This window comes from Diabrotica undecimpunctata, chromosome 2 (assembly GCF_040954645.1).
Source record: "Diabrotica undecimpunctata isolate CICGRU chromosome 2, icDiaUnde3, whole genome shotgun sequence".
NCBI lineage: Eukaryota > Metazoa > Arthropoda > Insecta > Coleoptera > Chrysomelidae > Diabrotica > Diabrotica undecimpunctata.
Genome location: NC_092804.1, coordinates 171,514,441 through 171,540,215, shown reverse-complemented (window position 1 = coordinate 171,540,215; position 25,775 = coordinate 171,514,441). Strand labels below are relative to the sequence as shown.

At 34.2% G+C, this 25,775-nt stretch overlaps 1 protein-coding gene across 2 annotated transcripts in view; it reads right to left on the bottom strand.

The window, feature by feature from the left end:
• The window catches only part of mino (glycerol-3-phosphate acyltransferase mino), a 115,038-nt gene that overhangs the window by 45,354 nt on the left and 43,909 nt on the right, over window positions 1-25,775 (bottom strand). The gene's annotated exons all lie outside the window — the stretch shown is intronic.

Here is a 25,775-nt window from a genome sequence, read left to right as displayed (position 1 = left end):
TGGTACAGTGTGGAGAAAGCATCAAAGAAAAAACAAAAGAGTACGTATGAGCAAGCCTAATTTAGTAAAACAATCACCTGGGCCTAATAGATTTACGAAAAAGTTGAAAGACATTTATGAAATATGGGGTTATTTCATTGATGAGACATGATTTACATAATTGTAGAATCCACTAATAAATACATTGAAAGTATAGCAAGCAATTTCTCTAGGGAGAGGGATGTAAAGCTTACAAACCCATCTGAAATTCGCGCTCTTATAGGCCTTTTATATTTGGCAGGGACATATAAAGCCCATCACCTGAATACAGAAGATATCTGGCAAACTAATGGCGAAGGTATCGAAATATTTAGACTAGTTATGTCCTTATCCCGATTTCGGTTTCTTCTAAGATGCATTAGATTTGATGATAAGGTCGATCGTGAAGAACGTAGGAGACTGGATAAGATGGCCGCCATCCGAGTATTTTTTGACAAATTCGTAGAAAAGTGTAAATCGGGATATAACTCTTCGCAAAATTTAACACGCGATGAAATGCTTCCTAAATTTTTAGGGAATTGCCCTTGGATACAATATATTCCAAGCAAACCCTCAAAGTATGTGCTTAAAATTTTTAGTTTATGTGATGCTGAAATGTATTATACCATAAATATGGAGGTTTATGTGGGTCGTCAACCAGATGGCCCATTTACTGTAGACAATTCCCCGACAGAAGTTGTAAAAAGAATGTGTGGGCCAATAAAGAATTCTGGGCGCAACATTACTCTAGATAACTGGTTCATTAGCATTCCTCTAATAGATGTTTTAAATAAAGAATTTGGATTTACTGTTGTGTGGACCATTAGAAAGAACAAAAGGGAGCTGCCCCCTGAATTACTTTAAGGATCTCGTCCTCTAAAATCAAGTATGTTCGCCTTTAGCGATACATGTACCTTAGTGTCGTATATCCCCAAAAAGAAGAAAGTTGTATTGCTTGTTTCAAGTCTACATGATGACGACGCTATAGATAGAGAAACATTTGAACATTATAAACCAGAAATTCTGTTTTATAACAAAACAAAAGGCGGGGTTGACGTCGTTGATCAGCTATGCTCCTCTTATGATGTTTCGCGAAAAACAAGACGTTGGCCCATGGTAATTTTTAACACCATACTCAATATCGCAGGCATTAATTCGCTAGTGATTCATGCAAGTAACAACCTTGCTGATAATAAAATGCTTAGAAGAAAATTTTTGAAGCATTTAGCATTTTCTCTTATGGATGAACATCTACGGGTCCGAGCAACAGTAGATAATTTAAATAGAGATCTGAAGTTACGTATTAAGGCCATATGTAATATTCCTAACACAGACAGCACTCCAACGAATGAAGGAGTACATAGTAGATGCTACTTTTGCGACCGTAAAAAGAACCGGAAAACGACTGTTTCCTGCTGTAAATGTAAAAAGTTTTTATGCAGAGAACATACACGTGCAGTATGCGAAGAGTGCCAAACTGAACTTATTCGGATTAACTAAAAGTTTCCTTTTTTTATCGGAGTAGAAAATAGTTTTTTTAATGTTCTGTCCAGTGTTTTTAACATTAGTTTACTTTTTATATTATTTTGAATTATGTTACTCTACTTATTAAACCTTAATAAAATCGTGTTTTACTTAAACTGGTTCCAAATACTTTTATTAACACAAACTAAGAAGTAAAAGACCAAACGGTCGTTTCGACCGCGCGCGACTACTAATTTTCAAAAATTTCTAGCGACTACTGAAGGGTTAACAAATAACTTGTTCGTCTCTTCGTCTAAAAGTCGTCTGTTGAACGTTTTTATCTAGAATGCGTAGTTTTTTCACAATATTGAAATTAATGAAAAAATGCCCTTTTTTTGCTTAATTGTCATGATGCAGTAAAAGTTTCGATAACCACGAGATAATACGGCCTTTCTATTGACTTCCCCCAGATATTCCAAAAAAAAAATAGCGCCCAATAAATTTTCGATTTTTCAAGTGATTTTTCGGCTTTGTTTCATGGGGTAATACACTATAAACAACGTATAATTTATAGACAAATGACTTAATTTATTTATACAGTAGTTATATAATTGTGGTATTATTGTTTATTTAATATTTAGCTCTATCCCTAACTTTGCCTCCTAGTTTGAGAATAACTGAAAAAAAGGGGAATTGAATTTAAGGTAGAACATACCGGCGAATATTCACTGTGTGAACCATAAAGAATTTGGTTTCGAAAATTAGTCTACGATTTTATTATCAGATGTCGCTACATTGCGTCTATACGAAGCCATGTTATAGTTGCTTCCTAAGACAGAGAAGAATTATTTCACGTTCAGAGCGCTTGCGAAAGCCGTTCTGATGATGCCTATTGGGCTGAAATACGTATAAACGGATGCGCAAGCTCCCTATACGTGAAATAAAATCTTAACTGTCTTTTCCTTGTCATAAAATTATTATTATTATTGCGTGTCTATTCCATAGACTGTTTTCATCAAACTTCTTTACAAGAATCTACGTATATTGTCGAGTACATTAATACACTCATGGACAAAAATATCGAATATTTTGGAATTTTCTAATTTTTGTTTTTTCAAAATAAATTTTGGTCAATCAAGTCGTTTATGATTAGTAACGAGTATTCCCCCTCTAGCTCTTATTACTGCTTGCATCTTTCTCAGCATGCTTGCAAGTAAATTTTGGACATATCATTGGGAAATTGCATTCCATTCATCCTGTGCAGCAAGCCGAAGCTGCTCTAGCGTATTTGGAACGAGATTTCTTTGTCGTATGCTGCGTTTTAGGTGATCCCACATGTGCTTTATTGGATTTAAATCCGGGTTAAACGGTGGCCAATCCAATCTTCGAATTTCGACCTCATCAAGATAATTAATCACTATGGCAGCGGCATGTGGTCGAGCATTATAGTGCATTAACGTGAATCTTTCATATCCAATGTACCCAATACATAACAAAACATGATCTTGCAGGATATTTTAAACGTAAGAATCACTAGTCATCCATACAATCACTTCCACAAGTGCGATACGTACTTCTCAACTAATACCTTCGCAAAGAATTATGCCATCAACTCCAAAACTAACGGTCTGGGCGAGACTGCAGCTGGTGAATCGTTCTCCAACTCTTCTGTAGACGTAGTTTTGACCATCTGGCTTTCATAATAGGATTTTGCTTCTTTTGATCTTCGTCTAACTGTTTGTGAACTCACATTAACTTGTCTGACATTTAATAGCTCATTTCTGAGATGCATCGATGCCAATGAACAATTTCGTGTAAAATGAAGAACCAAAAAACGGTCATCAATTGCAATTGTGCACCTTGGGCGTCCTTGACCAGGCCTTCGCACAAAATTACCTGTTACGCGATACCTTTTTAGAGTATTCGAAACTACAGATTCAGTTCTGCTGAGACGTCGTGCGATATCTTTTTGTGCATATCCTTCCTCGTATAAAATTACAATATGTGCTACTTGGGCTTCATCGTAGTGTCGAATTGGTGGGATACTTATTATAAAAAACAATATTTAATTAAACTTAATAAATTAAACTAAAAATAACCGAATTAGTATTTTTGCTTTACGTGAAGAAGATTTTTTATGATAAATTGTACGAATGACACTAACCACTGAATAAACGTCAAAATGAACATCAAAATATTTCAAATCAGTTGAGTATATCAGCCTACTATATGAGTATTATAGTAATCTAAAATTATTTTGAAATAATAGTGACTACAAAAAAAATTGAAAAATTCCAAAATATTCGATATTTTTGTCCAAGATGTATTTAAAAAAAAAAAAACAAGCATACAAATAACTACGGGACATAAGTTTGTGACAAAAATGTAGCAATATAAATATTTAAAAATTTTATAAACGCCAGAAGCGAAAATAATAATAAAAATATATCAATCTTGATATCAAACGAAAATAATACTGAAACGGCTGTATCGTTAACCAGAACAGCAAAATAAAAGAATATCGACATTAAATAGGAATAAGAATCCACAAAGACCTTGAAGTCCGCACGTAAGCCAATAAAGCCTAAAGAATTTTTTAATGACCGAATAATCGCATCTGAAGAAACAGTAGTCAATACGATGTGCATTCGTCTGTGCGGTCAAAATAGGAGTAAAAGTATTGAAGACCAAATAGTGCTGGCATCCGGAACGAAAATATCTAGCACAAGAGCTGTAAATAATTTATATTTATTTTATGCAAGCTGCTTTTTTATACAAATACTTCGGTATACAGTGTGCGCAAAAATAACGTAATTCGCTTTAGATTCTTGAGAGGCAAACAGAAAAATAAAAGTATTTTTCCGATGTCTCAAGTTATCTTCTTTATGTTATTGGCCCTATCGTTGGTATCGCACTCGTAGCTCTACCAACAGAAGCCTCAGCACGTAGCACTGGAAATTTTAATAATTGATGTTTATTTTCAGGACAACCTTAAAAAATAATAATAAATAAATAAAGGCTTCAGCCATCTAAAAAAATTAACAAAACTACAAAAACTGGACACGAAGGGCCCACATCCTCGGTCACCGAGACGCCGAACTGGGCGCCGAGGTCGGAGCAAGCAATTTCAGTTCGATAATACTGTAATGTTTTTATTAATCTAATTTATTGTTTTTATTTATTATTAAAGGTTCTATTTATAACACATACAAATTTATTAAAGTCTTTATTACTAATTTATTTTACACCAATAATTATATAATTTATCTACATTTATTATAATACGTGCGTTACATTTTAAAACGCGACGCGATGTTCAAAAACTAACTGTTCTGTTTACAACAAAATTCCTCTTTAAATATAAAATTCCGTTATTCGAGAATTGCCGCGATTTCCCATCGGAGAACCCAGAAGGTCGCTCAGACTGGTTTTATTCGGCCTGATTCTGGAAATTTCCAGTCGCGGGTGATTCATCAGAATTCAAGTAGACAGGTCTTTCAACTGAGCGCCGAAATAACTAGAATAGAAAAGATACTAGCGGACCAACTCGACATCGAGTTTTGATGTAAGTTTTGCTGATATTTAAGAGGGGCGGAGTCTAACGATCCATCGTTTCCGTCGCCTGGTGTAAATGTTCCAAAAATCCTAAAAATAAACTGTATCGACGCCAATTTTTTTAAATTGAAAATCGATACAGTAGTTTTTTAGGATTTTCAGGAAGATTTACATTAGGAAACGGAAACAATATGATTGTTAGACTCCGCCCCTCTTAAATAAAAAACGGAAGTAAAACCGGAAGTAACTTTTTTTTGCATATTTTAGATTGTAAAATGCCACGTTTAAGAAAAAGAAGTCGGTTTGAGAACTCTAACTAACTAAATTTATATTTAAATATTATTTAAATTTAAAAAATACAGAAAACAGTATGATGCTCCGCGCTAGTCTACACTACCGCCTACTGTTCCACTTTTTTTGAGAATACGCCACAATTTTACTTTATAATAAGTTTATTTTTTATTTATTTATTTTTAACCTAATTTAAAGTAAAATTGTGGCTTATTCCCAACAAAATTAATAATATATTTCTAACTAATAAATTAAAAACAAAGTAATGCTTACCTCATTATTTAATTCTTCAAGTATTAAACTCAAAACGTAGTCTAAATCTCTAAATATCAATCACAACACCTCACACACGCTGCACTTGTTGGAAACAGAATACTTTCTAACTAAACATAAAAAAATACAAACTGATCAGATAGTGTAAAACAGACCCCATAAATTAAAATCGGAGACAGGAGGATCTCGAATTTTGAGTGGTCATTATCGCTATTCCTTAAGTGGAAACACTTGTTGGTGCATTCCAGCATTCGAGAATTGACGCGTTGTTGCATTGTGTATAATATTGAATTTCTATACTTTACTATAGAAAAAATTCATTTTATGGCCGCCATTTTTGAACCGGTTCGAATTTTTTAAATTTTAAATCTTAGGGGGAATCTACTCAACAATCTGTTGAATTATTCGAAAAAATTATTCTCCTATCTATCACCGTTTAGGAGGAGTATTGCGCACAAGAAAAGGGCTTAGCCTTTTAGTATATAAGATTAGTAATAAATATGTTTACAGTTTTGAGTCATACGACACGTCATTATCTATCGTAACAATACGTCACTAGAGAAAGCAGAAAAAGAGCGCTTCACGCTAGCCTGCATTGATCGGATTAGAATATCGTGTTGGAGTTCTTGTACCCAGGACTTCCACACGAAAAGAATTTGGCTGATAGTGAGCCCTATCGCGCATCAGAGTGCTATAGGGAGAAGAGATAGCCTAGTGCATGGGAGCGCGGTGGAGTGGTTCCTGATAACACGAGTCAAAACACCTCGCTCCAATAAATTGTAACATCCGAATGTCATTCTAAGAGGTGTGCAAGTCTCTCAGACTGGGTTTAATCAAATTGGAGGAAACAAACTGGACACCCTCAACACTATTAGTAATATTTCATATCCCGTATGGAGACACGTTATCTCCCAAATTCTTTACGGCAGTTCTGCAACATGCTTTCAAAAAATTGGATCGGTAAACCAAAGTAATCAATGTCGACGGCGAAATGCTCTCGCACCTACGATTTGCGGACGACATTGCTCTGATAACAGATAAATTAAAAGAGATTGGAACTATGGTTACTAAGTTAGATGTTGCCTGCAAGGAAGTAGGTTTGAACATAAATTTTGGAAAAGTTCTGAGTACCCAGAAGAGAGCAATTGGACTTTTGGAGTCATTTTTAACAATTACCTCCTATGTACAGTGGAACGAAATGAAGACATCTATTACCACAAGTTCGCAAGAATATCTAAAATCAAAAAGAGAAAAGAAGCAAGAATGGATGACAGATAAAATATTGCAGATAATGGTAGAGCGAAGAAAATTAAAAGGTAGAAATGACACCAAATACAAAAAGTTGCATAAGACTATACTAAAGGAGATAAAAGGAGCAAAAGAAGCATGGCTGCTGAAATTAAAACACTACAATGCAAACATGACGATTTCCATATGCACAAAAAAATTAAAGAGGTACAGAACACCAGAAAACAAGGCAATACAGGCATAGTTGTAGACATTGAAGGCCAGATTGTGACTACCATTGAAGATAAATTACGAAGATGGAAAGAATATATGCAAGAATTATTCGAAGATGCAGCACGAAGTGCGACTGAAATAAACAATCCCTACGGCCCAGAAATAACAAACGAAGAAGTAACTATGGTCGTTAAGCGGATTAAAGATGGGAAATCACCAGGACCTGATGAGGTGCATGGTGAAATTTTAAAGCTATTAGAGGCACACCAAATCACAGTTCTTACGAAGCTATTCAACATACTATCTACGAGACTGGTTAATTTCCAAAAGACTGGCTGCTATCAATATTCATTCCACTTCCTAAAAAAGCCAGCGCTAGAAAATGTGAAGAACATAGATTAATTAGTTGAATGAGCCATGTACTTAAAGTACTCCTTACTATCATTCACTCATGCATATACACCAAATTAGAAGAACACATGAGTGAAGTTGAATTTGGATTCAAAGCAGGAGTTAGAACGAGGGAAGCACTTTTTAGTTTGCAAGTTCTAATACAGAGAGCCAGGGATGTCAACTGCGATGTGTATGCATGTTTCATTGATTTCGAGAAGGCATTTGATAAAATCCCACATGGGTGGAAAAAATATGCTATTTGGGCTGCAATATTGAGGATACTTGGGATTACAGCTACGAAATAAATACTTGTATTGAAAAAGTCAAGAGTAGACGTATATGCTGGCTGGCTAATCTTAGGAAGTGGACTGGTCTAACTTGAACTGATCTATTTCGAGCTGCTGTGAATAGGATAAGATGGGCCAATATGGTCGCCAACACCTCTAGAAGATAGGCACATTTAGAAACAGACCTCCTATGGCGCTGATAACCTAGCCTATTTCTTTTATTTATACTCCATTTATCTACCTTCTTCTAAATTTATAGCTGAGGATGACAAAGATGTCGATACGCGTCAAATGTTTTAAATAATAACGAATTTTTACAATTTTTTGGTTTTACTTCGAGTTAGTATATATAGATCGGTTTAAAACGTTCTCCTACGTCTTCCGATACCCAGTTGCCACTCCTCTCGATTCATCCATAAGTCTTATTCTATGTATCTGTCTTTCATTTCTCTATTGATGCCTTCTCTTCAACTAAGGCTGGGTCTTCCTCTTTTTTTTCTACCGTGAGGGATCCATATTAAGACCTGTTTTGGGAGACGTTCTTCAGACATTCTCTGTACATGACCGTACCATCTGAGTTGTTGGGTACCAATATCGTCTACTATTGTATGTTTTACTTTCATTACTTCTCTTATTCTGTTGTTCGTTACTCTTTCTAGTCTAGATTTTCCAGCTGAACGTCTCCAGAAATCCATTTCTATTGCCTCAAGTTTTCTCTTGTATATTTCCTTTATTTGCCATACTTCACTACTGGAGGCAATTATACTTTTAATGATTGTGTTATATATCTTGTGCTTGTTATTATTAGAGATTGATTGATCCCAACCTATACTATTGAGAAGGGAAATTGCTTTTCTTGCTTGGTTGTTTTCTGTAGCATTAACGTACAGTTCCTTCGTCGCATTTATTAAATTCATGCTTATGTTTGTTTTCTCTAACGCGTCCCATAATTTATAATGTGGTACGCTATCATAAGCCTTTCGTAGGTCTACATACAATAAATGTACTTCTTGATTAACGGCTATTTTCTTTTCAATAATCTGTGTAATGCAAAACAAATGGTCAACAGTAGATCTACCTGCCCTAAATCCTGCCTGTTCCTCAGCCTCTAAGTCTTTATATTCGCTTTCTATTCTGTTTTTAATTACTTTTCCGTATATTCTACTGATCGAGTTTGTCACGGTAATGCCTCTGTAATTGTCACATTCATTCCTTCTGCCTTTTTTGTGTATAGTGGATATGCATGATGTCTTCCACTACTCTGGGGTTGGATTCCCACTCGAAGTGCTAACTTCGAGTTAGTTATTGTATTAAATAAAAATAATGTTCATTAACAAGCTATAAAGGAGTAGTTGACACCTACAAAAGAAGACATACGTCTAGAACTGAAGAGTTGCCTTTGGTCGCCTTCACGCACTAAGGAGTTACTTTTTCGTCGCGTATTTTCAGATTTTTTTTTTAATTTAAAGCAATTTTTTTCGCTATCACTCATCGAAGAATAATTCTTTTCGCGGGAACTTTACCTATAGTCCGGTAAAATAAGGATGCAACCTCGGAATGAAAGATAATAAGCTGAAAATTTGCATACGTCTTTATTTTGATGGTATAAAACTTACCTCAAAAGTCTCATATAATCACGTGTCCGCGACTTAAGATATTTAAGGTCAAAGGTCACGAAAATGAGTTTTCTGCAAATATCTCGTTTCCCTTACACTGTATGACATTTAAGGTGGTAAGAAAAATTGTAGAATGGAAAATTCTCTTCAATTTTTGTCTCAAGTACTTTTATGTACCTTCAACCCTTCTTAAGATAGAGCGCAAAGAGTGGGGGACCGCTTACCTGTGTATACGGTAACGCGAAGTCAGCCAGTAGAATTCAATAAATAATAAGTTATATAGTTAATTATTCACTTAAAATACTATTATTATCATTAAATTTTTATTATTTATTATTTAATAAACTATATTTATAGATATTAATTATAAAATATATATTTTTTATATATTTATTTTATTTTTAACAAACATACAATATTAAATGAAATATTTCAAATGAACTTTAATGATATTTTTAACAGCTGTATATACGATAAATTAAGATCAAGTGCAGAATTCAACAATAATCATTTTTATATTTAATTAAATACTGAAAAAGTCATATTTATTATTTTTTTAAATTATATATTTATTTATTAATCCAATAATCGATTTATTAAAGTTATAAATATAATATATATTCTTTTATTATGTATGGTTAATATTTTTGTATTAATTTTCTTCTTCATCGTCTTCTTCTTCTTCTTCTTCCTCTGACTGCTCAATATCGGATTCATCATCGTCATTCTCGTTTATTAAAGTATCAAAATAAAAATATTCAAGAATATCAGGTGCATATTCACGTTCTTCATTGAAATCATCTGAAGTTGATGAAGCGTTTAGACATGATTGTCCATTACACTGCTCACAAATTAAAGTACATTGCAATCCTGATTTCCTGCATCCGCAATTAGAACCACAACCTTTCTTGCAATTGCAAAATATTGTATTCAGCAGTTCTTCTGGTGCTGGCGATAATAATGTTGTTATTGGTTCCAGAAATTCATTTTGCATTACCCAGCCGAATTCTTGGGGTTCTAAATCATTTCCCAACCAAATTTGGGTCTGATAATAGACACGAATAATATGCTGACGAGCTGCTGCACTTGAAGGTGGAAGACTTGATAACTGCACTGGTTTGTTGAGTCTTGTTGATTTGATGAACTGGGTGTATCGAAAAGAGTCTATATCGTCTTCTGATGTTGGAGCATTATACGCTGCTAAGAAAATACGTACTCCATTTTCAAATAATTCTTGTACAGAGCAGTTTTTTTTGTTGAAATAGTTGAGGTGACTGATGTAAATGGTGATTTTTTTCGAACATTTTAATAAACGATATTTTACCTTTCCTATAAATCGCAGAAGTCGTATCACATCCACTAAGCGCGTGTGAAAATAAGATGTGTTTCTTAGAATGAGGGTATTTATCAAACCTTTTCGATGAATATAATTTTGTCTTCGCATTACCCTTACCAATTTTTAAAAAAAAAATTTCTTGTTGATGTGATTGAGCTCGTCCTATCAAGATAACTAGCAAATCAATATCTTCTCCTACAATGACGGAAGTTTTTCCTACATGTTCAGACTCTGCAATAGCTGTTTCTACAATGAGAACATCAGCATCATCTCTAGCTTGTTTTGTAGTGATATTAACAGCTTTTAATTTGTCGATAAGCATGTCTATAAAGATTTTTTTATTAGTGTGTTCGATAAAAATTGTTCTTGGCTGATAGGCACATTCATTGTTTCATCAAAACGGAGTTCGTAAGATTTTGAAATACCGGCGGAAAGTCCCAAACTCATTCGCCACGGTGTGTAGAAAGTCATATTAAAAAAAACCGGTTAGGTCATATATAACAAAGGAGAATCTGCTACAGCTTCGCAGAAACAGCAACCGCCGTACAAGAGATTTGTATTTCGAGATATAATATTCGTAGTAATATGAACGAAAAGTATTTTATTTAATATTGTATGTTTGTTAAAAATAAAATAAATATTATATAAAAAATATATATTTTATAATTAATAGCTATAAATATAGTTTATTAAATAATAAATAATAAAAATTTAATGATAATAATAGTATTTTAAGTGAATAATTAACTATATAACTTATTATTTATTGAATCCTACTGGCTGACTTCGCGTTACCGTATACACAGTTAAGCGGTCTCCCACTCTTTGCGCTCTATCTTAAGAAGGGTTGAAGGTACATAAAAGTACTTGAACCAAAAATTGAAGAAAATTTTCCATTCTACAATTTTTCTTACCACCTTAAATGTCATAAAGTGTAAGGGAAACGAGATATTTGCAGAAAACTCATTTTCGTGACCTTTGACCTTTAATATCTTAAGTCGCGGACACGTGATTATATGAGACTTTTGAGGTAAGTTTTATACCATCAAAATAAAGACGTATGCAAATTTTCAGCTTATTATCTTTCATTCCAAGGTTTGCCCCCTTTTTTGCCTTATTTTACTGGATTATTAATTGCAATAATAATTTTCGTGGACACACAAATAGAAATGATTATATTTGTCGTAGTTATTCTTTTCCCCGCGCCTTATGCTAAGTTATACTCTTCGTGGTTACATAAATAGAAATATCTTTTTTCGTCGTACTCATTCAGAGTTATTTTTTCGCTGTGCATTATATGAAACTACAGTCTTCGAAGACATAGAATTAGAAGTGAGTATATTCTATACTCATCGAAAAATAATTCTTTTCGTCGGAAGTTTTTCAGTACCTAATAAGAGTTCGTTGACATACAAAAAAAGATTAAATTTTACTGGCATTCATCAAAAGATAAATCTTTTTGCTAGCGCCTTCTTAAGGGTTATAGTTTTCCCTGAAATACAATTACAAAGAATATCATTAGCCGCATTTATTGAAAATTATACTCTCCGTAGGAACCAGCGATAAGATATAATTGAAGACACAAGTGGATAAAGGTGTCATGTACTAAAATCATTATTTCCAGAAAAATGAGTTTAAAGTTTATTAACTGGAACTTTCTTGCTCTGTTTCTGATTTAAAATTATATCAAGGTGTTTTTGTATGTATGGTTGTAGTTTTTTGAAGTAACTAAAAAATTTTAAAAAGGCATTATAATTTTGATGAAAATAGACTTTGAATGTACATAACACCTTTATCCAGCAAAAATCAAACGGTGGTAGTATAGGTAGGAAATGAAAAAAGAGGCTATGTACCAAAAAATATTGTATTTTCAAAAACAGAACATTGTAAAAGAAAATTATATGCTACATTTACTAATTACTATTTAGGGTTTCTCATTTTCTTTGTGTTTTCTTGACTATCTTCTATAATATTTTCGTAAAACCACCTAACGTAAAACCACTTCGATATTCATCCTTAACAAATGCAAGCTGCTCGCACAAGTTGTTTCGTTTTTCGGAACTAATACTGGCCCTTTTTTCTTCAATTCGTCTCAGTGTGACGTGATCTTCGTTTGTTACTACCCTGCTTTCTTTTTTTAATAGGTCTACCTTTTGAAAAGGTGAAAATTCATCTACAGAAGTTTTGTACAGGTAGCTACCAATTTCGTCTACTCTTATCCACTTAATGTCGTCCCTAAAATTGACTTTGTCTCCTGTCAGGTTTGTTTTCCTGTTAAACAGATGTAACTTTGCTGGTAACTCTTCAAAATCATAAAAGTAATTTTCCATATTGACAACACTATTTTTAGTGCTCGAGGACTTGATAAGATCACTATATTGTTCAGGCACATAGATGTTTTCAACTTTCCGTATTTTTTTTCTATTCGCCCGAAATTTCCGTCTGAATCGAGGTATGAATGACCCACCTCAGGGAATTTATGGTCAATAACCCTAAACATACCCTTTAATACCAAAAACTGATAGAGACTGATAAGCGTAAAGTTTTTGTTTTGTCCTGCGCACGAGTCTGACCAGATAATAAGGTGATCAATATTTTTTTGGCTTTCTTTGAGCAATTGACAAAACCTAAGCAAGCAACTAGCCACTTCAAGACTGCCTCGATTGGCCATATTTTTCGTCCAATTAAAGAAAAATGGTTGTGCTTGCTCAGAAGTTATGCAGTGAATCCCAAAATTATAATACCACATTTGACGCAAATAAAACGCCTTATTTGTTGTCAGTTTTGGAAGAGGCATCGTTTGCTGAAGATTCATAGTAATATAGCAGGTGTTACGTTGGATAGCTGGTTTTTCTCTATCCAGTTTTTGAGAATCAAATGCCGATTTGTACTTCTCTCAGGGAATTACTGTATTTTGTCCCGAGTCACAGACACTACAAGTATCACTTCTGGGTTGCCCAAAGGACAAGTTAAATTTAGTTGAAAATATTTTTACGTAAGACGAAAGGGTTACTCTATATGCCTTATTCAGTTTATTTTGCTCACACTCTTTTAAGTACATCTTGTACATCTGTGTAACATTCAAGAGAGGCGAGAGATATTTTTTGTGTCCATTTTTGTTACGCGAGTAATGGGACTGTTCTGCTGGAAATTTTTTAATGTGTTCTACAATAAATGTCACTACTTCTTCCTTTAACTTATGAGGCCGATTTGTATGGAGACCCCTGCTATCAGGCGATGGAGCATTTAGTCTCTTTTTTAACGTTTGTTGAAGAAGTTCAATCTTTTTTCTGCCAATTTGGTAAAGGGAACACAATGCATCTCGACAAATTACTTCAGTTTTCTTATTGAAAGTTACTGAGTAAGTAAAAGAGTACGTCTTTGCCTTTTTAATGTTTGTCCTATGTCGCGCAACTGGTTTTATAACTAGGCTTTTAAATAACAAAGCATTTTTTGCATTGCAATCCAGTGAATAATATTTTTGTAAAATAGCCTTCCTCGCTTCTGTGTCAAATTTAACATGACAGTTGAGACGACATTTCTCTTTACATGATACATGACACCTTTATCTTTTAGAAATCTTATTAATTGTTTAAAATACATGCACAAAACCCTTACGGAATGTACAGTATATTTGGGGAACATTTTTGACAAAAAACAATTTTTTCAAAAATTGTTACATGACACCTTTATCCACTTGTGTCTTCAATTGTTTTTCAAGCAAAAAATAATATATTACAATTATTCATAAAGATTATTATCGATAAAACCTTTATCAGCTAATTGAAATTTAATAGAACCTTTGAGTGATGGGATCAGCTTCTAAAGTAGAGAATTTTGGTTTTTGAATAACAATATTTTTCACCACTTACAAAAACAAGCTGGATAAATAATAAACCAGTATTTGAATACCTCGATCACCTATTATAATTAATCATCAGAAGTATATATTATATCTTCTTTTATTCAAGATCTTTAAGCAAACAGGTTGTTTAATGTGTTTCTCTCAATGCAAATACTCTTTGGAACGAGGTACAATGTTTAAAGTTACATTAATCAATAAATCAAACAATAGTTTTTTTTTAGTTGAAATTTATGTACTCTAGTATGAAAAAGTCTATTTTGAAGTGTGTCACCATATACATGGTGATATTATATTCCACCGACAACATTCTATTCCAGAAGACTATCGTAAATGGTTGCATGGGATTCTTTTTTAGCAAGAGTCTTTTGCAATAACTTTGTGATTTTCTCTAGCAATGTCTCACTTCCATATTTTAGCAGTTCATTCTTCTTGTTCTTCTTTTTATATAGACATGACTGTCTATTTTTCAATGTGCCTCCAGTAAGTTGTCGCTCCATCATTTTCGTGGTCTTCCTATTGGGGAACCGTCTCTTGCCGTCTTCACTACTCTATTTGTTGCCATTCGGCTTATATGATCATTCCATTCTACTCTTCTATTTCTTAGCCTGTTCTTGATGTTCTCCACCTTGCACATAAGTTGTATATCTGTACTTCTAGCTCTGTCCCATAGTGTCTTACCATCAATGTTTCTAAGTGTTTTCATTTCTGCTGTTTCTTACATCCTTTTTGTTCTCTCTATGTCAGGTCTTGTTTCTGCCGCGTATGCCATTATTGGTATGATGACTGTTCTGTAAATTCTACCTTTCGTTTCTTTCCCGATATTTTTATTTCTCCATATTGTTTCATTCAGGTAGACTGCTCTGTTTGATCTATTCACTCGATCTTCCACTTCAGTTTCAAGCTTTCCGCAGCTAGATAATGTGATGCCTAGATATTTAAAATCCATCACTTGTTCTATTATCTGGCCTTCCAGCTCCAATTTACATCTTAGTAAATTTGCTGTTGTAACCACGCATTTTGTCTTTTTTGGGGAAATTAACATGTTAAATTTTCTGGCGGTTATATTAAATTGGTGCAGCATACGTTGTAAATCATCTTCACTTTGAGAGAGTAGTATTGCGTCTCTACATAGCAGATTATTTTATGTTGTTTTTCTCCCATTTGGTATCCTTTTTTAGTTCTTATTTTTTTTATTATTTCATCCATAATCCTTCTTCTTAAGGTGCCTTCTCCATTACTGAAAGTTGGCTATAACTACAGCAAATTGCTCTCTATCTTGAGCTGTTCTTAGTATCGAATGTGTGTCCATGCCTGTCCAGTCTCTTACATTCTTCAACCAGGAGCATTTTCTTCTGGTTGAAGAATGGATAATCTTTCTTCATCCATAATCAGGTTGAACAATAGAGGACTCAGAGAATCTCCCTGTTTTATCACATTGCCAGTTTCAATAGGGTCGGTTAGTTCTTCTTCAGTTCATGAATATTTTATTTGATCTTGGCGACTTTATGTTTTTTAACTGACTTAGTTCCAGTTCCAAACTTCCTCAACATTAATATTTCCATCTTCATTTAATTGGATATTCGGTGTTAATACTCGAATTTTGCATTCAACCCCGTTAAATATATGCAGGATGTAGGAAGTCAGTCCTATACATGTGTAATTAAATATCTACTTGCAACTGTTTCTTTGACTTCTTTACATTGGGTGTAAATATTGGGTCCGTAGTAGAATATACATGAATCGTGGGTGTGGCTAAATAAAGTAGTAACAGAGAAGCGCTAGACCTGTGTCCTGTAGATCTCCTGGCGAACACATTGCAATGAACAACAGCATGAAACAAACAAACAACGGCTCTTATCAGAACCATTCGACAATCGGTCCAACAATACGAGTATGTCAAATAAATATTAAAGGCACCAGCCGAAGCAAGAGCGAATATGTTAGCAAACTCCTAGCAAAGAACAACATCTACGTTGATACAATCCAAGAAACATACTGCAGACGACCTCTAATTAAAAAGTGTTTGCCAAATCCCTGGATATGGAGTAATAGCTTCACTATATCATGCTCAGTTCGGTATTGCGACTTATTGCAGAGCAGACATAAAACATTTCAACACATGTCACTCTTACTCGACACAACAGATTTTCATTTTTATGGTGAAAGTAGTCGAAATAACTATTGTTAATAGATACAAACCACCGAATGGCCACCAAGCGTGCTCCCTACATTTTGTCATCCGACAATATACACTGCACACTTAACATCCACCACTCTGCATGGGGATATAATCAATGCAACCAACAAGGAGAACAAATTGCCGAATAGGTTGAGTTTCACCATGTCAGACTTTATTATGATGCAAAACAAAAACTCACCGTTCACTCTGTAAGATGGCAAAGGGGCTGCAATTCCGATCTCACATTTATATCTTCCAGCGAAACGGGCTCTAAGAACAGATTTAAGAACGCAACAAGGAAAGGTCTCAATAACTTTCCTAAATCCCCATTATAAACTCAATTCCTCTGCCAAGGTGAAATTCCCGAAAGGCAAGATAAGAAGGCTTTTAATCCCAATTAGAAAGTGATATTAGACATATCAAGCCAGAGGTGAAAAATTATGAAAGATTCACATTACTAGTGATTAGCTGTGCGAAAAAGTACATTCCACATGGGGATACAAAATCCTACATCCGCTTGGATTCTACGACAAGCGGAAAGAAGAAAAAAAGACGCCACTGCAATGTTCTGTTGGAAAAAAATGTTGCGAATTCCGTGGATACACCATAGAACAAATAATTCAATTTTAAATGAGCTAAAGATTAGCAAACAGCTCTTTAGCAAAGTCCATCTCCAACAATTAAAATACTTTGGACATGTTATGAGAGCAGACACAGAAAACATGGAAAGACTTATTATCCAAGGAAAGGTAGAAAGTCGAAGATCACGCGAATGATCCCCAACAAGATGGATTGACCAAATTACCGTAATATGCCAAACACTATGCATGAGTTAAAAGAAATGACCAGGGACAGAGATCTTTGGAGATGAACAATACACGACATCACGATCACCACTACACTCCGTCCGGGGGGTCAGAACTGAAGAGAGAACCTTCTTAGGAAACAAGATTCTAGCCTAAACAATCCCAGAGTAAAATTTACAGTCCAAAAACCGGAAGACATGGACAAACGCATAGGCAGCCTCTCAAAGCCTATCATAGAAGAGGATCATAAAAGAGAAAATCGATATCAGTTAGAAGAAGCCAAAGTTAGACAACAACAAAACCATTAAGCCTTATAAGTGGACAAAATTGATCCTGACTTTATAAAACAAAACAAAAGACAAAGCAGATGTTTAAAAAATCCTTCAAACAAAGCAAGATCATTGCAATATTAAAACCTGGGAAAGATCATGCACTACATTAGTGTTATAGACCAGAGAGATGAGCATATGAATAAAAAGAAGACATATAAACATAGGTACTTGTAATTATTAATAATAACGATTTATAAAAAATAAAATACGAATAATAATAGCCTTTCATAACATGAATGTCACTTTTTGTCGATCAGTGGATTAAAAAACATTTCCCAGAAGTCAAGTTGTTGCTTTGTCCTCGTAGGTACTAATATCGAATGGTAATTTTGTATTTTATCATAAAAAGTGTCAATTTGCAAAAGGTCATCAATTGAAATACCTAGTTAAATAAGCATTTTCTGTGCCAATTATTTACATAATTTGCAAGTTTGATTCATTTCTATATAAGTAACAAAGTAACATTTACTGAGATTTTTTCTTTATATTAAATACATAGATTTACCATTTGTTACTGTCTGATGGAGATAATATCAAAAATTTGAAGAAAAAAGCAGAAACTCACCAAATTGAATAAGCTTACTTACAGTATTCTGAAACTATTCCTTTTTGGCATATCTGCTTTTATGAAATATTTCTTTGAGAACAAACGATAGATTATAGAATAAAGTGAACGTTTCGACTTGAAGATCGAAAAAAGAATACAAATAATTTACTTCCTCGTTTAGAAAAATAGATGTTAATGAAACTCTTTCGCTAGAACGACTAGAACGACATACTTTTACTCTATCATAAAATAAGTTAGTGATTTCATCTAATATTTCTGCTGTGATTTGAATTACAACATAGAGTATACCGCGTTACCACAATTGTTCAAAATAAGTTATTATCTTTTGTGAGAGTGTTTCACGAAAAATTATTCTACTTTCAACATATTCGTGGAGACGATAGAGCGTATGGCGGTGTAAAAAAATCAGCCTAACTTGAGCTATAAAACCGAAATGCTGAAATATGTTATAGAAAAATTCCTAAATATGTGCTACATAATGTATGTATTAAAAAATTTTAGTTTAAAATATCAGATCACCATTTGAAACTGGAATTCTACTATATACAACGAACACTTGGCTGGCGATAAGAAACAAAAGGATGAACGTTGAAACAAATAAAAGTGGTTCTTATCTACAGCACTAGATAAAATATGCTGGACTTAATTGTCGTTGCTTCCTAGTGTTTCGTGCTGGAATCTGTTGAATAATTCATACTGTTCAACAGATTCCAGTACAAAACACGACGACTATTTGGATGCGTTCCTGAATATAGAAGAACTGTCCATAATAATAGGATAACTAAACGCCAGATCTCCTAACTGAAAAGCCCACGTAATCATGATACCAAAGCTTGGAAAAAATAACATATTTCCGCAAAACTATAAGCCGATTAGCTTACTTCCAGCGGTCTGCAAGATAGCAGAGTCATCCAATTAAGACTCCAAACAGAGACAGATAGGCTAGGAATAATCCATGAATCACAATTCGGTTTCAGAGCTTAACACTCCAGCGAACTACAAGTACTCAGACTTACAAAATACATAACCGCTGGATTCAATGACAAGCGATATATAGGAGCAGCCTTTCTGGATGTAGCAAAGCATTCGACAGAGTATGGCGTAGGGGATTCACATTCAAAATAATTCAATATAAATAAAGTGGGGCCACGATGAGACTCATCACCTTGTACTTAGACGACTGCAGGTTCAGGATGCAGATAGGACAAATCTTGTCTGAACAGGACGTCTTGTCTTGTCGTCTTGACTTGCAGACGACACTGCAATAGAGACAAAACATAATTCCTGGAGAAAGCTGTAAGGAACCTGGATATAGCTGTAAGATATCTGAGACGACACTCGATACAATAGAATGTAGTATCCAAAGGTAGGTATCTTAGAAGAGATAGCCCAGAAAGGACAGCCATCAGTGCAGTGCAAGACAAATCCATCGAATGGAAAAATTAAGCTAAAAGAGTCACAACGTTTAACGTTTACACCACACGTTAACACGACAATACAAAAATCAGACATGGCCAGAACCGCAATCAGAGGACTGGTAGAAGAAAAGTAGGAAGAAGAAGCAAATGAGAAATAAAAACCAAATTAAGACTCATGGACAACATAGACAGCGTAATACCCATAATAATATATGCATCTCTCGCATTGGGACATACATGTAACACACCCAAAAAGTACATATAAGCAGCACACGACAAATGCTTAAGAGAAGCCGCAAAAGTGCCAAGATACGTAGCTGAAACATTTGAAGTAAGTAAGAGTATTGGAGAGGATAGAAAAAAAAGCCTGAGTAAAATTCACTGAGCTATAACACCACACAAACCATATCCTGCGAGAGATGTTAGGGTATGATGTGTTGACGAGACTACGAGAGAAGAAACCCCAATGCACGTTTCAAGGTATCATGCATAGACTAATCGATATTTCATTTCAGACGCCACCTCCAAAAAACATATAAAAAAACACAAAAATCGGTCAAACCACAAAAAAACTTTAAAAAACGGGTAGGATAGTCCCACACACTCGAGCGCTGAGTCGCCGAATTGGGCTTAACTCGAAGCGGGGACTTATCGCCCAAACAAGCTATACACTTCAATGATAAGTCAGTAGAGTCGATAGCGGGACTATAGCGCTTATCGCTTATTCCCGGGACTTCCACATGATCCAATACGCACATTACGCAATATTTCATCGTAACATAATTGGACTTAATAATAATAATAATAATAATAATAATAATAGCGTTTATTGTCCAACAGAATCCATTTATAGGACAAAATACAATACTACAATTAAATGATATATTAATAATTCATAAGTACTAACTAAATAACACATTTTTCGAGTATTTTACGTTAACATAAAGAAACTACTCAATCACCTAGGTAGATCTCAGCCATCCTAGTAAGCTGCTTTAAACTGCAGTGAAATATATCGCAGTAAGCACTTAAGGAATTATAATAGTTGCACATGAGAAATAGAGGAGAATTTAACATAAGATTAGTTCTAGCTTGTGTATTTCTGAACGTAATTGAATTTCTCACTGGATAAGATGGAACGTTAAAATTTATTTGTCGAAGAATATCAGGGCAGTCAATGAGATTATGTAGTAGCTTGTACAGGAATATTACTTAAGATGGGAATATTACTTAAGATGGGATACTTTCCAAATTTTCATGATAACTGATCAACAGGAATATAGATCAGAAGACCAAAGCAGAAAAATCAATAGAGAAGTTATAAGAATATTAAACCATCTCTTTCTTGACTTCCCCTTTTTTTATTCTCCTTTTTCCCGCCTACAATATTCTTATGGCCTTTCTTTTCTCTAAAATCTGCAACAAATGTCCCAACCATCCCATTTTTTTTTAATTATCAATCCTTATAAAATAAGTCCAGCAATCATCTTCTATAATCTTATTTTTCCTTCTTTTATTATATCTGCCGACAATTTGCTTTCTCCTGTGCGTTTATTATTTTCTACTTTCAGATTTGTTGTAACTTGCAACCATAATTCTCCACATGCCTGAAACACAACGATAGATCACGACTAAAAAAAAAGTTCTGAGAAGACGCATAATAAAGTTCACTGTATGACGCTCTTGATTCACAGTAACAGGATGATGGTCCTTGTCTTGAACAAAATAAGGACCAATAATCGAATGTACAGGTACAGAAAACTAACTTGTAAGTGGTCAACTACGCAGTAACAGTGAAAAGCAAGTTGAGGAAGAAGCTTTGCATGAGCAGAAAGAAATTTTGTCGATTGCATAACATGGGCTGGACAAGACTTCACTTTGAACAATTATTAACAACGGAAACCTATTTGCTGTTGTGATCCCTAAACTCAATTTTAGGAAACAGCACAAGAAGTAGATGAAACTGTAAATCTTTCAGTAACCGACACCTTAGCAACAATATTAGGAGTCAATAGGCCAAATTCAACAGACCATTTTGAAGGTTGCAGTGTACCGTCTGAAAATGTCAAATTAATCCATAAAAAAATTATGGACATGAAAAAGTAATAACGTCAAATCCGTTACAAAAGAACAAAGAAATTTCCATGTATTTAATCATCACCAAATTTGGATTATTCAAATATTATTTACACTAGAACAAAGGATAGACACATTATTTTAAAATCACCTTATCATTACGAAGTATTTATAATAGTTTTTTTATCGAACGTGATTTGAACACAATGGAAAATATCAAACAAAATTCTAAAAAGATATAATTGTCTATGTAGTAAGAAAGGGACAAAGGTTAATACATAATTTATTGTATTTTTGAAATTAATTTGAACATAGGTATAGACGGTTCCGGGCGAAGCGTGAATTAATTGGTCAAATATTGTAATATAATTAAACAATGAAAATAAAAGGTATCAACTCTATAAAAACACTTCCACACTATTTTGTCTATTAAATTTTGCTCATTTATTCTTTGAAATAAATCTACCACATATTATTAACTCATTTTTTTTAATTCAAAGTAGCTAATAAAAGAAAAGACAGTTAAGATATACGTATTTTATCCTACCAGGATTCATCAGAGCGACTGGTACAGAAGCTCTAAAAGTGAAATCAAATCTTTTCCGTCAAAAGAAGCAATAATAAAATGGCTTCAATATGGAGGCTATAGCGACATCTGAGAATAAATCACCAAAGTAGAAATGCGAAGAAAATCATTGGATTGACGATGAATGCAAGAATGCAACAAAAGAAAAAAATGAAGCCTAAAGAAAGATAAAACAATGAACACACGCCCTCATCTGGTTAATACTATCAAGAAAGACGTCATATCTAGGACACACAATGCGCCATAGGGAATTTGAGCAGCTCCAGGTAATGGGGGAGAGGTAATCAGCTTGCCCAGAAGGCAAGATTGAAGGTAAAAGGGGCCTAGGACGACAGAAAAAATCTTGGCTACGAAACATCAGAGATTGGACCCACATAAAAGGAAATGAATTAATTCATCAAGCCCAAAACATTTGCCATATTGATCGCCAACTTCAACAGAGAAGGCACTTAGGAGGAGGACAGAAAGATGCTTACCTGACGAACTAGAACAACTGTAGAAAATTACCAGACAAAGAGAAGAGAAGAGAAGAGGATACACAAAAGAAATAACGAAACCACCTAAATAAGGAACTTAAATAAATAGAAAACAGAGAGAAATAATTCAGAGCATTCTTAACATCAACAGAAAAGAATTCAAGGCAACCACAAGACAATGCAGAAGTCAGAATGGCGACCTATAAACAACAAGGAAAGATGTATTAAGTAGATGGGTGGAATACTTTAATCAGGCACTTAATATGGAGGAAGAAAAAGAAAACCTGGAAAACGAAAAAGGTGAGGTAAGGGGAGCAGACGAGAGGGAAGAGGAACCCCAACGATTCTTGAAGTAAAAGATGCAGTTAAAAAACTAGCCAGAAAAAATCACACAAGCATATCAAAAGTGGCTACAAACAAATGATCCAGATGATAGACGAACATAAGCAAGATCAAACAGAGAAGTAAAAAATTTAGTAACTAAAGCAAAAAATATTTCCTGGGAAAGTAAATGCGAAGAACTCAACAAATATATAGGGTCAACAAGATCAAGAAAAGCATGGAAAACGGTAAAAAATCTGAGAACAAACAGAAAAGAAACGAGTAGAATAGATTTAATAGAAGAAAGATCTTGGATCGAACACTACTTACAACTTTTGACTGAAACAAGACCTCAATTCGCGAACATCAGTTCAACAACATATGAACTGGAATTCAGTGAAGACGATGAAATAACAGTACAGGAAGTCGAGAATGCAATACAAACTCTAAAAAATCGGAAGTTATGCGGACCACAAGGTATACCAAATGAATTATTAAAACATAGCCCACAAGTATTACGGGAATTACTGGCGTATGTCTTCACCTTATTCTATAATGGACACGACTTACCACCGGAGTGGACAAAAGCACATGTTAACAACATCTACAAAAAAGGAGATAGAAAGAATTGTTCAAACTACAGGGGGCTAAGTGTCATAAATTCACTCTCAAGACTGTATGGAAAAATAATAAAAAACAAAATTGAAAAAGAGATGACAGATGTTGAAGAACAGAATGGCTTTCGTGCAGGCAGATCCTGTATGGACAGTATATTCTCTCTAAAGCAAGTTATCGAGAAAAGATTAGCCCACAACCTTTTAACTCATATAGTCTTTATAGATCTGACAAAGGCATACGATAGTGTACCACTTTCAATGCTTTGGGTAGCAATGGAAAAACAAGGAATAAGCAAAAAAAATATACAAGCAGTACAACAGCTCTACAAAAATATGACGGCAAACATTAAAACTGGAAATAGATTAACTAGAGAAATTCCTATTAGTAAGGGCCTAAAGCAAGGCTGCTGCATAGCACCCCTACACTCTTCAAAATATATCAAAATGAGGCACTCACAGTGTGGAGAAGAAAGTGCTGCAATATGGGCATCCCAATCGAACATGATAGATTGTACACGATACACTTCGCTGACGACCAAGCCATTCTAGCTGAAGACGAGAGTGATGTAGGCTACATGCTTAGAAAACTGGAAGATGAGTATACCAAATGGGGCATCACAATTAATATACAAAAAACTGAGTACTTAGTTGTAGGAGAAAAACCAGAAAGCCTACAAATCGAAATGGGAACTATAAAACCAACAGGCAATTTCAAATACTTGGGAGTCCAAATAACATCAAAAGCAGGAAGTAGCGAAGAAATACACTCCAGGATTGGCCAAGCAAGATCAGCCACCAGACAGCTACACGGACTATTATGGAATAAAAAAATAACAAAAGAAAATAAAAGAAGAATCTATAAAACAATAATAGAAAGTATTGGGCTGTACGGCGCCGAACTCTGGGAAATAAACCAAAAAAACATATCAAAAATTAAGGCCATGGAAATGAACTACTGGAGACGATGTTGCCAGCTCACTAGACTTGATAGGGTGAGAAACGAAGATATTCGGAGAGAAATGGAAATCGATCTAGACATAATAGACACAATCGAAGCCAAAAGACTTAACTGGTATGGACACCTTCAGAGAATGCCTGAAAATAGATGGCCAAAAAAAATAGAAGAATGGACTCCGCCAACTAGAAGAAAACGAGTTAGACCAAGACGATCCTGGAGAGACGATGTCGACGATGCAATGACCGCCAGAGATTTAACAACTGAAGATTGCTTCGACAGAAAACGCTGGAAATTAGGATGCGAGAAGCGGCGCCAGTTGTAGAAGACTCAGTTGTTATATTATATAAAATTTTGAGTTAATTATTAAAATTTACAGTTTAATTACCGAAAAAGGTAAGATTCCATGTTAAATTGATAAACAAAAAAATTGTAAATTCATGAAACATAGAGATTGCAGAAAACATACGAAAAAAGTTGATTTTCTAAATATTAAAGGATTTAAACGTTATAAAGAGGAATGGAATAAATTGTTAATACCTTTTACAAACATGATTTTACAACTTTCAATTTTACGTCAAAATGAGGCTTCTGTAGTGGACAATATCAGATAAAAATTTCAAAACGATTCATTGATTCGTTTTAAAACGATTCAATTTATTTATCCCAAATTTGCGCAAATTAACAATTTTTTGCAACGCTATAAAACCGAAAATAATCAACGTATAAGGATTGTACAACGCTTAAATGAAAGAATAAGAATTTTTCTATCAAATAAAATAGTGAAATAACATAAAATTAATTTTGAACAATGTTTAATGTTCATTATTATGCTTCGTTACAAAATTTCGACACGTTATGATTCAGTAAGTGAATAAATGC